Here is a 13,084-nt window from a genome sequence, read left to right as displayed (position 1 = left end):
TGCTCACCGTACACTTTTTTGGCAGTTGGACGGAGCAACTGCCATTCACTAAGTGCATTTTGAAAATAAAGGAATCCCTGTGAACCCCCATGAGGAGATGGGTTAGTCCAAAACCTGTTGGTTCTGTCAGATTTCTACTACCTACTGTAAGTGACAGCAACATAGGAGAAAAGTAATGTATTGCTCATTTTACTCTGGAAGAAACATACTTTTTAATTGTATATGTTTACATATATTTTTAATTTTAAGATTTTCACGACAGAGGTCCTTTAAGGACCTTGATGATTGAAATCTAGGCAATGTTTTGATGGCTACCTGGCTGCCAGGGCGTAGATTTCAATCAACCGACGCTGCGCGTTCTCACCGCTTTCGTTGCTCTCAGTGATCTCGCCCCTGTCTCCCCGCCGCAGCTCACTCGCTCTGCCATCTCTATAACGGCAGAGCCCTGTGAGCTGGTCAGGAGCGATTTCATTGGCTCCTTACCCTGTCTATCAACATAAGCTGCTCCCATTGGCTTACATTGATAGGCAGGGTCAGGAGCCAATGAAAGTGGCTCCAGACCAGCTCACAGGAACTCTGCTGTCATAGAGACGGCAGAGTGAGTGGTCCAGGTTCCCGACATGTTGTGGCAGGTAGGTGCAGCGATTTGTCGCTATTCCGCTGTTTTTGGTACCAGCGGTCTCTGGTCCTTAAGGGGGCAGAGACCACTGGTACTTAAATGGTTAAGCAGCTTGAAGGAGAAGTACTGCGGTTAATAAATAAAATCCATACCTGTTATTGTGAATAACTAGCTGCCCACTCACTGCAGATGCAGGTGGGTGGTATACGGGTGGGACAGGAATTGGGGGCACTTTGAGGAGTAGCATGGACGCACCACAGAGGTCTCTGGCATAGTGACAGCATCATTTGCAGTAGTTTTTTACAACTGTTTAGCATGCCAGATTAAAGATTTTACGTGAGACAATTAGATATCGTATCCCAATGCTGTCCAGTAGAAGTTCGGATTTGAGAGGCTGTCATTTAGTGAGAGAGATGTTAATGCTTCTCCTTTGATGCTGTGAGGATGCTAATTTTAGGGGAAAGTGTTACCATGACCTTGTTCTTGAGTGATAAGTGGTCCTATTCTCACAAAGAGAATAGTCATTGTGCAGCTCTTCCCAGCAGTTTTTGATGGAGAAGAAAGAAAAGGTCAGTGTGACTGTATGTAACTTCCCTTCTAATCCTGTCTGAACCAGATTAATGGAAGCTTATCACGATGGAGAGTCCTTTAGATGTGGAAGTCTTTACATGTAGTACATTAGCCACCATTTAATCCTCAGGGTATTGGCTTTTACATTCTCTGCTTGGTAATGGGCCTTGCGGTGTGTATTTATGCTTGTAACTGAAATACATGCTGTAAGATTGCTGTACTTTTAGGAAGCAAAAAAATTTAATCAGAGCGAAAAGCAAAATCTCAATATATGCTGGTGTATTTGTGGATTATAACCAATTAACACTTTTATCCAGTCAGGGCCGGTTCTAGGCTCAATGCGGATCCTGTGTGACAATTACATGGGACCCCCCCTAACTACCCCCCACCCCATAAGCAGCATTAGGCCCCTTTGTTTCTGCTCTCCTGGGGTCCCATAGTCAGTTAGTTGACCCTTCAAATCTCTCCTCACCCCCTCCTGATGTATAGTGGTCCCCAGGGCCCCTGCAGAGAATTTGACAGCAGAGTGAGTCACCTGTCTTGCTGGCACACTCCGTCATCTGCATGCTCCCCATCTTCTGGATAGTGGCTGGATATGGTAATGGTTAAGGGCTCTGCTTCTGACACAGGCAACCTGGGTTCAAATCTCAGCTCTGCCTGTTCAGTAAGCCAGCACCTATTCAGTAGGAGACCTTGGGCAAGACTCCCTAACACTGCTACTGCGCATCCTAGTGGCTGCAGCTCTGGCGCTTTGAGTCCACCAGGAGAAAATGTTCTTTGTTTGTTTGTTTCATCCCTCCCGACACCTCTTATCAGTGACCCAGCGCATACAACTACTAACTGATGGGACTGCTGGTTAGTTGAGTTCTAGATAACCAGGACTCTACTGTATTGGAAGGTACGCTGCACAAAAAAATAAAGGAAACACTTAAACAACACAATGTAACTCCAAGTCAATCACACTTCTGTGAAATCAAACTGTCCACTTAGGTAGCAACACTGATTGACAATCAGTTGCACATGCTGTTGTGCAAATGGAATAGACAACAGGTGGAAATTATAGGCAATTAGCAGGACATCTCCAATAAAGGAGTGGTTCTGCAGGTGCAGAATGCTTTCTGGATGATGTTTTGGTCACTTTTGAATGCTGGTGGTGCTTTCACTCTAGTGGTAGCATGAGACTGAGTCTACAACCCACACAAGTGGCTCAGGTAGTGCAGCTCATCCAGGATGGCACAGGATGCATGCTGTGGCAAGGTTTGCTGTGTCTGTCAGCATAGTGGCCAGAGCATAGAGGCGCTACCAGGAGACAGGCCATTACATCAGGAGACGGGAAGGGGGCGTAGGACGGCAACAACCCAGCATCAGGACTGATACCTTTGCCTTTGTGCAAGGAGGAACAGGAGAAACACTGCCAGAGCCCTGCAAAATGAACTCTAGAGGGCCACAAATGTGCATGTGTCTGCTCAAATGGTCAGTAGAGATGGGCCGAACGGTTCGCCGGCGAACGGTTCCAGGCGAACATCGGGTGGTTCGCCTTCGCCGGCGAAGGCGAACTTTCCCGGAAGTTCGATTCGCCCCATAATGCTCTATGAGGGACAACTTTGACCCTCTGCATCACAGTCAGCAGGCGCATTGTAGCCAATCAGGCTACGCTAAGCCCTGGAGCCCCCCCCCTTATATAAGGCAGGCTCCGGCGGCCATTAGCCTCACTCGTGTGCCTGCTAGAGACAGAATAGGGACAGCTGCTGCAGACTTGTTCTCCTAGGGACAGATTAGTCAGGCTCTTGCCTTCTTAGCTTGCTTAGCTGAATCTTATTGCTATAATAGCGCCCCAGAAAAGCTCTTTTCAGAGCTCATCCTGCTGTGATCAATTTTTTTTTTCTGTGTTTGAAACTGACACTTGTGGTGTTTAGACAGCATTGTTAATTCATACTGTGTGTCCCACTGCCAGCAGCAGCAGCACATTCAGTGACTACTACCTGTGTGTGTGATACACTTGTGTTGTTTAGACAGCATTGCTAATTCATACTGTGTGTGTCCCACTGCCAGCAGCAGCAGCACATTCAGTGACTACTACCTGTGTGTGTGATACACTTGTGTTGCTTAGACAGCATTGCTAATTCATACTGTGTGTCTCACTGCCAGCAGCAGCAGCACATTCAGTGACTACTACCTGTGTGTGTGTGATACACTTGTGGTGTTTAGACAGCATTGCTAATTCATACTGTGTGTCCCACTGGCACTGCCAGCAGCAGCAGCAGCACATTCAGTGACTACTACCTGTGTGTGTGATACACTTGTGTTGCTTAGACAGCATTGCTAATTCATAATGTGTGTGTACCACTGCCAGCAGCCCACCAGCATTCAGCAGCACATTCAGTGACACCTGTGTGTGTGACAGGGAGCTGCACATTGTACTACCTACCCAGTACTGCATTTACCTACTACTAGTACCTATTGTGTTTAGTTAACCCACCTCATCACTGCATACACCTACGTTTGTGTTGAGTGAACCCACCTCGCTGCACATAACTACCTTTTATGTTGAGTGAACTTGCGTCACTGCATATATATCTTTTCTGTAGAGTGAACTCACCTCACTGCATATATAACTACCTTTGGGTTGAGTGAACTAAGCTGACTGCATATAGCTACCTTTTGTGTTCAGTGAATTCACCTCACTGCATATAGCTAAGCTACCTTTTGTGTTCAGTGAACTCACCTCACTGCATATATAACTACCTTTGGGTTGAGTGAACTCACCTCACTGCACATAGCTACTTTCTGTGTTCAGTGAACTCACCTCACTGCATATATAACTACCTTTGGGTTGAGTGAACTCAGCTGACTGCATATAGCTACCTTTTGTGTTCAGTGAATTCACCTCACTGCACATAGCTACCTTCTGTGTTCAGTGAACTCACCTCACTGCATATACCTAGCTTCCCCCCGAGATGGACAAAATGGACAAACCAGGTAGAGGAAGAGGTAGAGGCAGACCCAGAGGAAGGCCACCTGGCACTGGCAGGTCTGTGCGAGGTGGTGTTGCTGCGATTTCGTGCGGACCTGGACCAAAGTACAGTGCTCAGAAGAAGGCACGTGCCATCACTTCCCAAAATTGTGAGGACGTGATTGAGTATTTAACACAGAAAACCTCATCTCCCGCAGCCACCAGCGCTACAACAAGCGCCACATCCGCTGCATTTGACACTTCAAGGAGTTATTTGGTGGTGGTGGTGGTGAAATCACTGATTCACAGCCACTACTGCAACAACAAGAAGAAGGCGCAGGTACACCACCTCATACGTCTGAGTTAGGTGGCGATAGTATGGACGTAATGTGTGAGGAGGGGCATGATGATCCACCTGAAGTTGGTGAAGTTGAGGAGGTGTCTGAGGAAAGCGAAGCTGGGCAGGAGGATTATGATGACGATTATACGGATGTCACGTATGTACCCAATAGAGGAGATGACCAGGGGGACAGTTCAGAGGGGGAGCCAGAGAGGAGTAGGAGGAGACGACTCCATGATAGAAGCAGAGGGAGCTCGTCCTCAGAAACAGCTGGGGGCAGTGTCCGGCGCCATGTATCGCCAGCTATGGTCAGCCAGCCAACATGCCCTTCAAGGTCAGCTGTTGATGCCACCGTAGTGCCATCACCCCAGGGGGGCTCTGCGGTTTGGAAATATTTTACGGTGTGTGCCTCAGATAGGAGCAAAGCCATCTGTTCTCTCTGCCTCCAAAAATTGAGCCGTGGAAAGGCCAACACTCACGTAGGGACAAGTGCCTTACGAAGGCACCTGGAGAAAAGGCACAAACAGCTATGGGAAGAACACCTGAGGAAAAGCAGCAGCCCTCAAAAGACAAGCCACTCTCCTTCTCCTCTTCCTCCTTCAGGTGCATCCTCTTCATCCGCTTTCTCCCTTGAATCTTCACAGCCACCCTCCTTCACACCGCCTCTGCCCTTGAGCGGTTCCTGCTCCTCTGCCCACAGCAGTAGCCAGGTGTCCGTGAAGGAAGTCTTTGAGCGGAAGAAGCCAATTTCGGCCAGTCACCCTCTTGCCCGGCGTCTGACAGCTGGTGTGGCGGAACTATTAGCTCGCCAGCTATTACCATACAAGCTGGTGGAGTCAGAGGCTTTCCGTAAATTTGTGGCCATTGGGACACCGCAGTGGAAGATACCAGGCCGCACTTATTTTTCACGAAAGGCCATACCCAAACTGTACCGTGCAGTTCAGAGGCAAGTGGTGTCATCTATTGCAAAGAGCGTTGGGTCAAGGGTCCACCTGACCACGGATGCCTGGTCTGCCAAGCACGGGCAGGGCCGCTACATTACATACACAGCCCATTGGGTCAACCTGGTGACCGATGGCAGCAAGCAGGGAGTACGTGGCTGCGCAGCGGACCGACTTGTCACACCTCCACAGCTTGCAGGCAGGCCTCCTGCCACCTCCTCTCCTTCTCCTCCAGCTACATCCTCTTCGCTGTCAACCTCCTCCTCCTCAGCTGAGTGTCAGTTAAACTCTAGCGGTGCTGCCATCTCCTCTTCCTCTCCAGCTACACAGCCCCATCTCCCCAGAGCCTACGCTGCATGCCAGGTACGACGGTGTCCCGCAATTTTAGACATGTCTTGCCTCAAAGCGGAGAGTCACACTGGAGCAGCTCTCCTGGCTGCTCTTAACAAACAGGTGGAGCAATGGCTGACCCCGCACCAGCTGGAGATCGGCAACGTGGTGTGTGACAACGGCAGCAATCTCCTTTCTGCTTTGAATTTGGGAAAGCTGACACATGTACCCTGCATGGCACATGTGCTGAATCTGGTCGTGCAAAGATTTGTCTCAAAGTACCCAGGCTTAGAGGACGTCCTGAAGCAGACCAGGAAGTTGTGTGGGCATTTCAGGTGGTCTTATACGGCCATGGCACGGCTTGCGGACATTCAGCGGAAAAACAACCTGCCGGTGAGACGCTTGATATGCGATAGCCCGACTCACTGGAATTCCACCCTGCTCATGTTCTCTCGCTTGCTAGACCAGGAGAAAGCCGTCACCCAGTACCTGTACAGCTACAGTAGAAGGACACAATCTGGGAAGATGGGGATGTTGTGGCCCAACAGCTGGACACTGATGCGAAATGCATGCAGGACCATGCGGCCGTTTGAGGAGGTGATCAACCTGGTGAGTCGCGCTGAAGGCACCATCAGCGACTTGACCCCCTACGCTTACTTCCTGGAGCGTGCCGTGCGTAGAGTGGTGGATGAAGCTGTGGAGGAGCGGGAACAGGAACAGCTACGGCAGGAGGAGTCGTGGGACCAATTTTCAGCCGAACCACAGGTTTCCTCAACACCTGCGGCACCACAGAGGGGGGAGGAGGAGGAAGAAGAGGAGTCGTGTGGGGAAGGAGAGGAGTCAGACTCGGATGATTATGAGGAAGGTGTTTCTGTGGAGGAGGAAGAAGCGGCAGAAGAACAACCACAGCAGCCATCACAGGGGGCTTCTGCTGCTCCACGTTCCCGTGGTATTGTCCGTGGCTGGGGGGAGGAAGAGGAGTTGCGTGACGTCACTGTGGAAGAGCAAAAGGAGATGGAGAGTACGTCTGGATCCGACCTTGTGCAGATGGCCTCTTTCATGTTGTCCAGCCTGTTGAGGGACCCCCGTATCAAAAAACTCAAGGGGAATGACCTGTACTGGGTGGCCACGCTACTGGACCCTTGGTACAGGCACAAAGTGGCAGACCTGTTACCAACTCCACACAAGGCGGAAAGGATGCAGCACTTGCAGAACAAGCTGTCAATGATGCTTTACAATGCATTTAAGGGTGATGTGACAGTACAACGCAATAAAGGTACCACTGGCAGTATTCCTCCTCCTCCTCACCAGTCCACGCAGGCAAGGACAGGCCGCTCCAGCGATCTCGGGGTGATGTCGGACATGCGGACATTCTTTAGTCCAACGCCTCGCAGTAGCCCTTCGGGATCCACCCTCCACCAGCGCCTGGACCGGCAGGTAGCCGACTACCTGGCCTTAAGTGTGGATGTACACACTGCGACTGTGAGCAGCGAGGATGAACCCTTGCTCTACTGGTTGCGCATGCTTGACCTGTGGCCAGAGCTGTCCCAATTTGCCATATAACTTCTCTCTTGCCCTGCTGCAAGCGTCCTGTCAGAAAGGACCTTCAGTGCAGCTGGAGGCATTGTCACTGAGAAGAGAAGTCGCCTAAGTCATGACAGTGTTCAGTACCTGACCTTTATCAAAATGAACGAGGCATGGATCCCTGAGGGCTATTGCATGACCGAAGACTAAGTCAGTCCCCACAGACAGCATCTCTGCCTGCAGGCCGTTTGACTGCCTTCTCCGCCGCCACCACCACCAGGGTCCAGGACTCTAGGCAGATTCCAGAATTTTTAGGGCCGCTGCTAGCAGCGGCCGCTATACTAATTTTTCTTGGGCATGCACATGCCTGCCTAATTTTTATGACTGAACTGCAGGCGGCTGCAACAATAAACAAAAGGCATGTACATGTGCCCATCCCCCTTCGTGATCATTACCTTGCCGCGTTTAAGGGGCCTGCGCATCACAATGAAGCAATGACCTCCGGCTATATGAGTGTCTCGGGTGGGGGTGGCACACCAAAGATAATAAGGTCGTTGTTTCATTGTGGTCAGACCAAATTTGATCAGCTGGACAGTCACTGTTCTGTCATTCAGCTACATCAGCCGGGTGAGCATATGGGCTGAAAAGCCACCATCACCTGCACTCTCGTCATGGTGCGCACCAGTCCAGCACGGCCGTCACTACACAAACGGCTTTTTGCAGTCACTGCATACCTTTCACTGCATCTGTGACTGCACATTATACCTGGCAGTCAGTGCATAACTTGCACTTGAATGGATACAGTTTCAAACAATTTAAAAATACAACCATCTAAAGTTTCAAACAATTTAAAAATACAACCATCTAAAGTTTCAAAAAATTTAAAAATACAACCATCTACATTTTCAAACAATTTACAAAAATGCCAACAAAAATTGCCCTCCGTAAAACATTCTTGGCAAATGCTTTCGACTTGGTTTGTCTTCCGCTGGCTCAAGGGTCCATCTGACCACAGATGCCTGGTCTGCAAAGCACGGTCAGGGCAGCTACAGCATGGGTCTCAGCAGGCTCCTACTTCGGGCTGGAATCCAACCTTCATTCCCCGCGGTGACAATGGCAGACTTGCCCTCCATAACGGATTCCCGTTAAAGGATTTAAAGTTGATTCATTACAATTAGGGCCTCAAAGTCCTGTATTGCATGCCTGCCTGCTGCCCTCATTGGATGTGCAGTGGTAGCCGTTGCTCAGGCTCTACACCGGATTCCATCCCTCATTCCCCGGGGTCACAAATGGCAGACTTGCCCGCCTCCATATGATTCTCGTGAAAGGAATGTGGTGTCATCTTTGCCCGCCATAACTTGTTCTCGTTAAAGGATTTAAAGTACATTCATTTCAAATACACAGTAGGGCCTCGAAAGTCTTCCTCCTGTATTGTTATTTTTGGTCACTACCTCGGGGCGGGCGTGCATGCCTGCCTGCTGCCCTCCTTGGATGTGTAGCGTTGCTCAGGCTCCACACCGGATTCCATCCCTCATTCCCCGGCCTTTAACCGGGGTCACAATGTCAGACTTGCCCGCCTCCATAGGATTCTCATTGTAGCGGTACTGAACAAGTACACAGCAAGTAGAAAATGTAATTTAAAAACAAAACGTAAGCTTTTTAACAGTGCCATGGAAAGTTGAGAAGGAAGTCATACATTACCTGACATCACTGAGTGAGGAAGAGCAATCTCGCCATGTTGTGCAGTAGTCCAGCACGGCCGTCACAACACACAACAAACAGCTGTTTGCGGTGCGTTACACAGTGAGTTTGGTGTGTCAGTGTGAAGCAGTACTCTAATTACACTCCCTGATTGATGTATACACATGCAAGATGTTTTAAAGCACGTTAGGCCTGCAATTTAGCATTCAATGTGATTTCTGCCCTTAAAACGCTGCTTTGCGTCACATCCAGATTTTTCCCCGGGACTTTTGGCATGTATTCCACTCCGCCCTGCCCCCCTCCAGGTGTTAGACCCCTTGAAACATCTTTTCCATCACTTTTGTGGCCAGCATAATTTTTTCTATTTTTCAAAGTTCGCCTCCCCATTGAAGTCTATTGCGGTTCGCGAACTTTTCCGCGAACCGAACCTTCCGCGGAAGTTCGCGAACCCGGTTCGCGAACCTAAAATCAGAGGTTCGGCCCATCTCTAATGGTCAGAAACAGATTTTCTGAGGTTGGTATGAGGGCCCGATGTCCACAGGTGGGGCTTGTGCTTACAGCTCAACACTCTGCGTCCTGCGTTTGGCATTTGCCAGAAAACACCAAGATTGACTAATTCGCCACTGGCGACCTGTGCTCTTCACAGATGAAAGCAGGATCACACTGAGCACGTGACAGTCTGAAAAACGCCATGGGGAATGTTCTGCTGCCTGCAACATCCTCCAGCGTGACCGCTTTGGCAGTGGGTCAGTAATGGTGTGGGGTAGAATCTCTTTGGGGGGGGGGGGGGCACAGCCCTCCACTGCTCGCCAGTCAGTAGCCTGACTACCATTGGGTACCAAGATGAGATCGTAAGACCCCTTTGTGAGACCATATGCTGGTGCGGTTAGCCCTGGCTTTCTCCTCATGCAAGATAATGCTAGACCTCATTTTGCTGGAGTGTGTCAGCAGTTCCTGCGAGACGAAGGCATTGATGCTATTGACTGGCCCTCCTGTTCCACAGACCTGAATCCTGTTGAGCACATCTGGGACATCATGTGTCGCTCCATCCACCAACGCCACGTTGCACCACAGACAGCCCAGGAGTTGGTGGATGCCTTAGTCCAGGTCTTGGAGGAGATTCCTCAGGAAACAATCTGCAACCTTATCAGGAGCATACCCAGGCCTTGTAGGGGGGTCATACAGGCACCAGGAGGCCAAACACACTACCGAACCTCATTTTGTCTTGTTTTAAGGACGTTACATCAAAGTTGGATCAGCCTGCAGTATTTTTTTCCACTTTAATTTTGAGTGTGACTCCAAGTCAAGACCTTGATGGGTTGATAAATTTGATTTGCATTGATAACTTTTGTGTGATTTTGTTGTCAGCACATTTAACTATGTAAAGAGCAAAGTATTGAATACGAATATTTCATTCATTCAATTCTGAAATGTCTTATGTTCCCTTTATTTTTTTGAGCAGTGTATATATTCTGTTAAGCTATTCATTTCTGCACATTGTATTTAGCGATAACGAGCTGGACATCTACATATTTCACTTACTTTTGTATGTAAAAAAATGAAGTTGTAATGAAGAGTGTCAATAACTCAACTAATGAGCAGTAATATCAATATAAGACACACGTGCCCCTGCTAACTATGAGCTCTGAAGCGAGATTTATTCTCGCTTCAGAGTCTCTTTTGAAAGAGAGTCTGAAGCGGGAATAAATCTCGCTTCAGACCTCATAGATAGCAGGGGCATGTGTGCCCCTGCTAAACCGCCGCTATCCCGCGGCTTAACGGGGGTCCCTGATCCCCCAAATCCCCTCCGCGCAGCCGGGGAGCGCTTCCTGGTTGGGGCAGGGCTAACCGCCGCAGCCCCGCCTCCCGCGCGTCTATCAGACGCGTACCTCCGCCTCTCCCCCGCCCCTCTCAGTCTTCCTTCACTGAGAGGGGCAGGGAGAGACGGCAATGCGCGTCTGATAGACGCGCTGAGAGGCAGGGCTGCAGCCGTTAGCCCTGCCTCCAGGAAGAGCAAAATTTACGACCAAGTTGGTCGTTGATTTTGCAGGGGGGGGGGGGGTGTTTGGGAGTGAATGGACCCCCGTTTAGCCGCGGGATAGCGGCGTTTAAGCAGGGGCACAAGTGCCCCTGCTAACTATGAGCTCTGAAGCGAGATTTATTCTCGCTTCAGAGTCTCTTTAATGTCAGTTCGTGTTTTTTGAACCAAATAAAATTAGTACTACTTTTTCAACCTTATCTATGGCATTTCTCATGGTTGTCACTCAGTGAGGGTACTTTTTTCTTTAAATTAGTTTTCAGTAATGAAGAGTGTGCCTGAATACCATGTAATCTCCCTAAAACTACTATGCAGTTATATATTGCGGGACTCCCAGAATTTTCATATTTTTTAATGGAAATTGTCCAGTGACCTGCAAATACTGTACACCTTGAATCCACAATTTTCTTTGCTCAAGTGTATAATACATCAGTTATATTTTCTTTTAAGTGCATTGTGTTTTCCAGTGACGTGCAATTTTTACAAGTGGGTGAAGCATGTGCTAGGCCACAGACAAACCTCCTAGAAATTAAATAGTCCTTAGACAGGATTGTGACTGAGCAGAAGTCACCTGGAGGTCAACACGGCTATCCAGAAGACTGACACCAGCAGGATGATTTCCACAGAATAATTCAATTACAACTATAATCAACACTAGGATGAAATCACCATCTTTCAACATTTGAAAAAATCTTTTGTTCGCAAAAAAGGATGACATAGTGAGGAATGCATAATTTTACACACAACAGGTGCTGAATATATTGACCTGCAGGTGTGTATGCTTGTGTATTACTAGTCCCCCATCTTGTAACAATTATATTTATAAGCAAATAGAATAAAGAGAAGAAAAAAAAAACACATCCCACTTCACCAATGAAAAAATACAATCACAAACAGTTGGTGTGCGTTTTTGAATGGCCACCCATGTGAACGAAGTGGATAACATTCCTGCTTTAGCCAGGACGCTATATGCGTGGATTCTATATGTTCTCTGTGTTTGCATTCATATATTCTACATCCTCTGTTTTTATCACACAGCCCTAAAAAACCTCACTTAACCCCACAACTGGAGTGTAGCATGAACATAAATTGTTAGCCTTCTTCTCTGAGAGACATGGCGTGACATGATTGGAGCAATGTTGTTCACCTTTAAAATGGCAACTAATGGTCCAATATCCCGAACGAGCGGCCAGCCGAAAAGCATCCCGAACCAATCAATCAGGTACACTAACGGGAAGTGAAAACTTGCCAGATCCGATTCCGAGAAATAATATATTTTTTCTGATCGATTTCCTTGATTAGATCAGTCAAGATTTTACTTCCCATTAATCATTTGCGGATGATTTTCAGCCAGGCAATTGTTCCGAAAATTGGACCATTACTGACCACCTTAAAACCCCATACAGTAGTTTTGCAACCATAATGGAATTGACAGAAAATAGGAATGGAAAAGTTTGACAGGGTGAGGGGAGGGTTTGGTGGTGATACAGGGCAGTGTCCACAACAGCAGGCAGGCAACTGAAATTAATAGCGAGGAGAGGGCCAGCGCATACCACAAAGGCTGCATCTAAAAATGACCAACAGCTCACATGTGCAGCACTTCTAATAAGCTATCTGTACACTTCACATTCAATTCAGATGCAAATCATATGCATAACTACTATTACTTACCATGCAAACGGGAAACTCAGGAATATGGGCTAGGAGCAGCTAACCTGGTAGTTACATACTAGCAAAATTATGAAAAGGAGAGGGGGGTTGCGCATCCCTAAAAACATGCTGCAATTGACTGGTTAATCACTCAGGGATGCACCACTTCTATTAGGCTGAAAATGCATGCCCTGCATCCAAAACAAATGCTACATTTATTATAGTAGGGAGGATCTTTGGCTTCCACTATAGTTTGCATGCAAAGTATAATATACTGGACACGCATTTTCAGCCTAATAGAGGTGGTGCATGCCTGAGCGATTAATCAGTCAATTGCAGGCTGTTTTAGGGATGTGCAACCCCCCCCCCCCCCTTTCATAATTTTGCTAATATGTAACTACCCGGTTAGCTGCTCCCT

The sequence above is a fragment of the Hyperolius riggenbachi genome, chromosome 11 (assembly GCF_040937935.1).
Source record: "Hyperolius riggenbachi isolate aHypRig1 chromosome 11, aHypRig1.pri, whole genome shotgun sequence".
Classification (NCBI taxonomy): Eukaryota; Metazoa; Chordata; class Amphibia; order Anura; family Hyperoliidae; genus Hyperolius; species Hyperolius riggenbachi.
Note: the sequence above shows the minus strand (reverse complement) of the source record.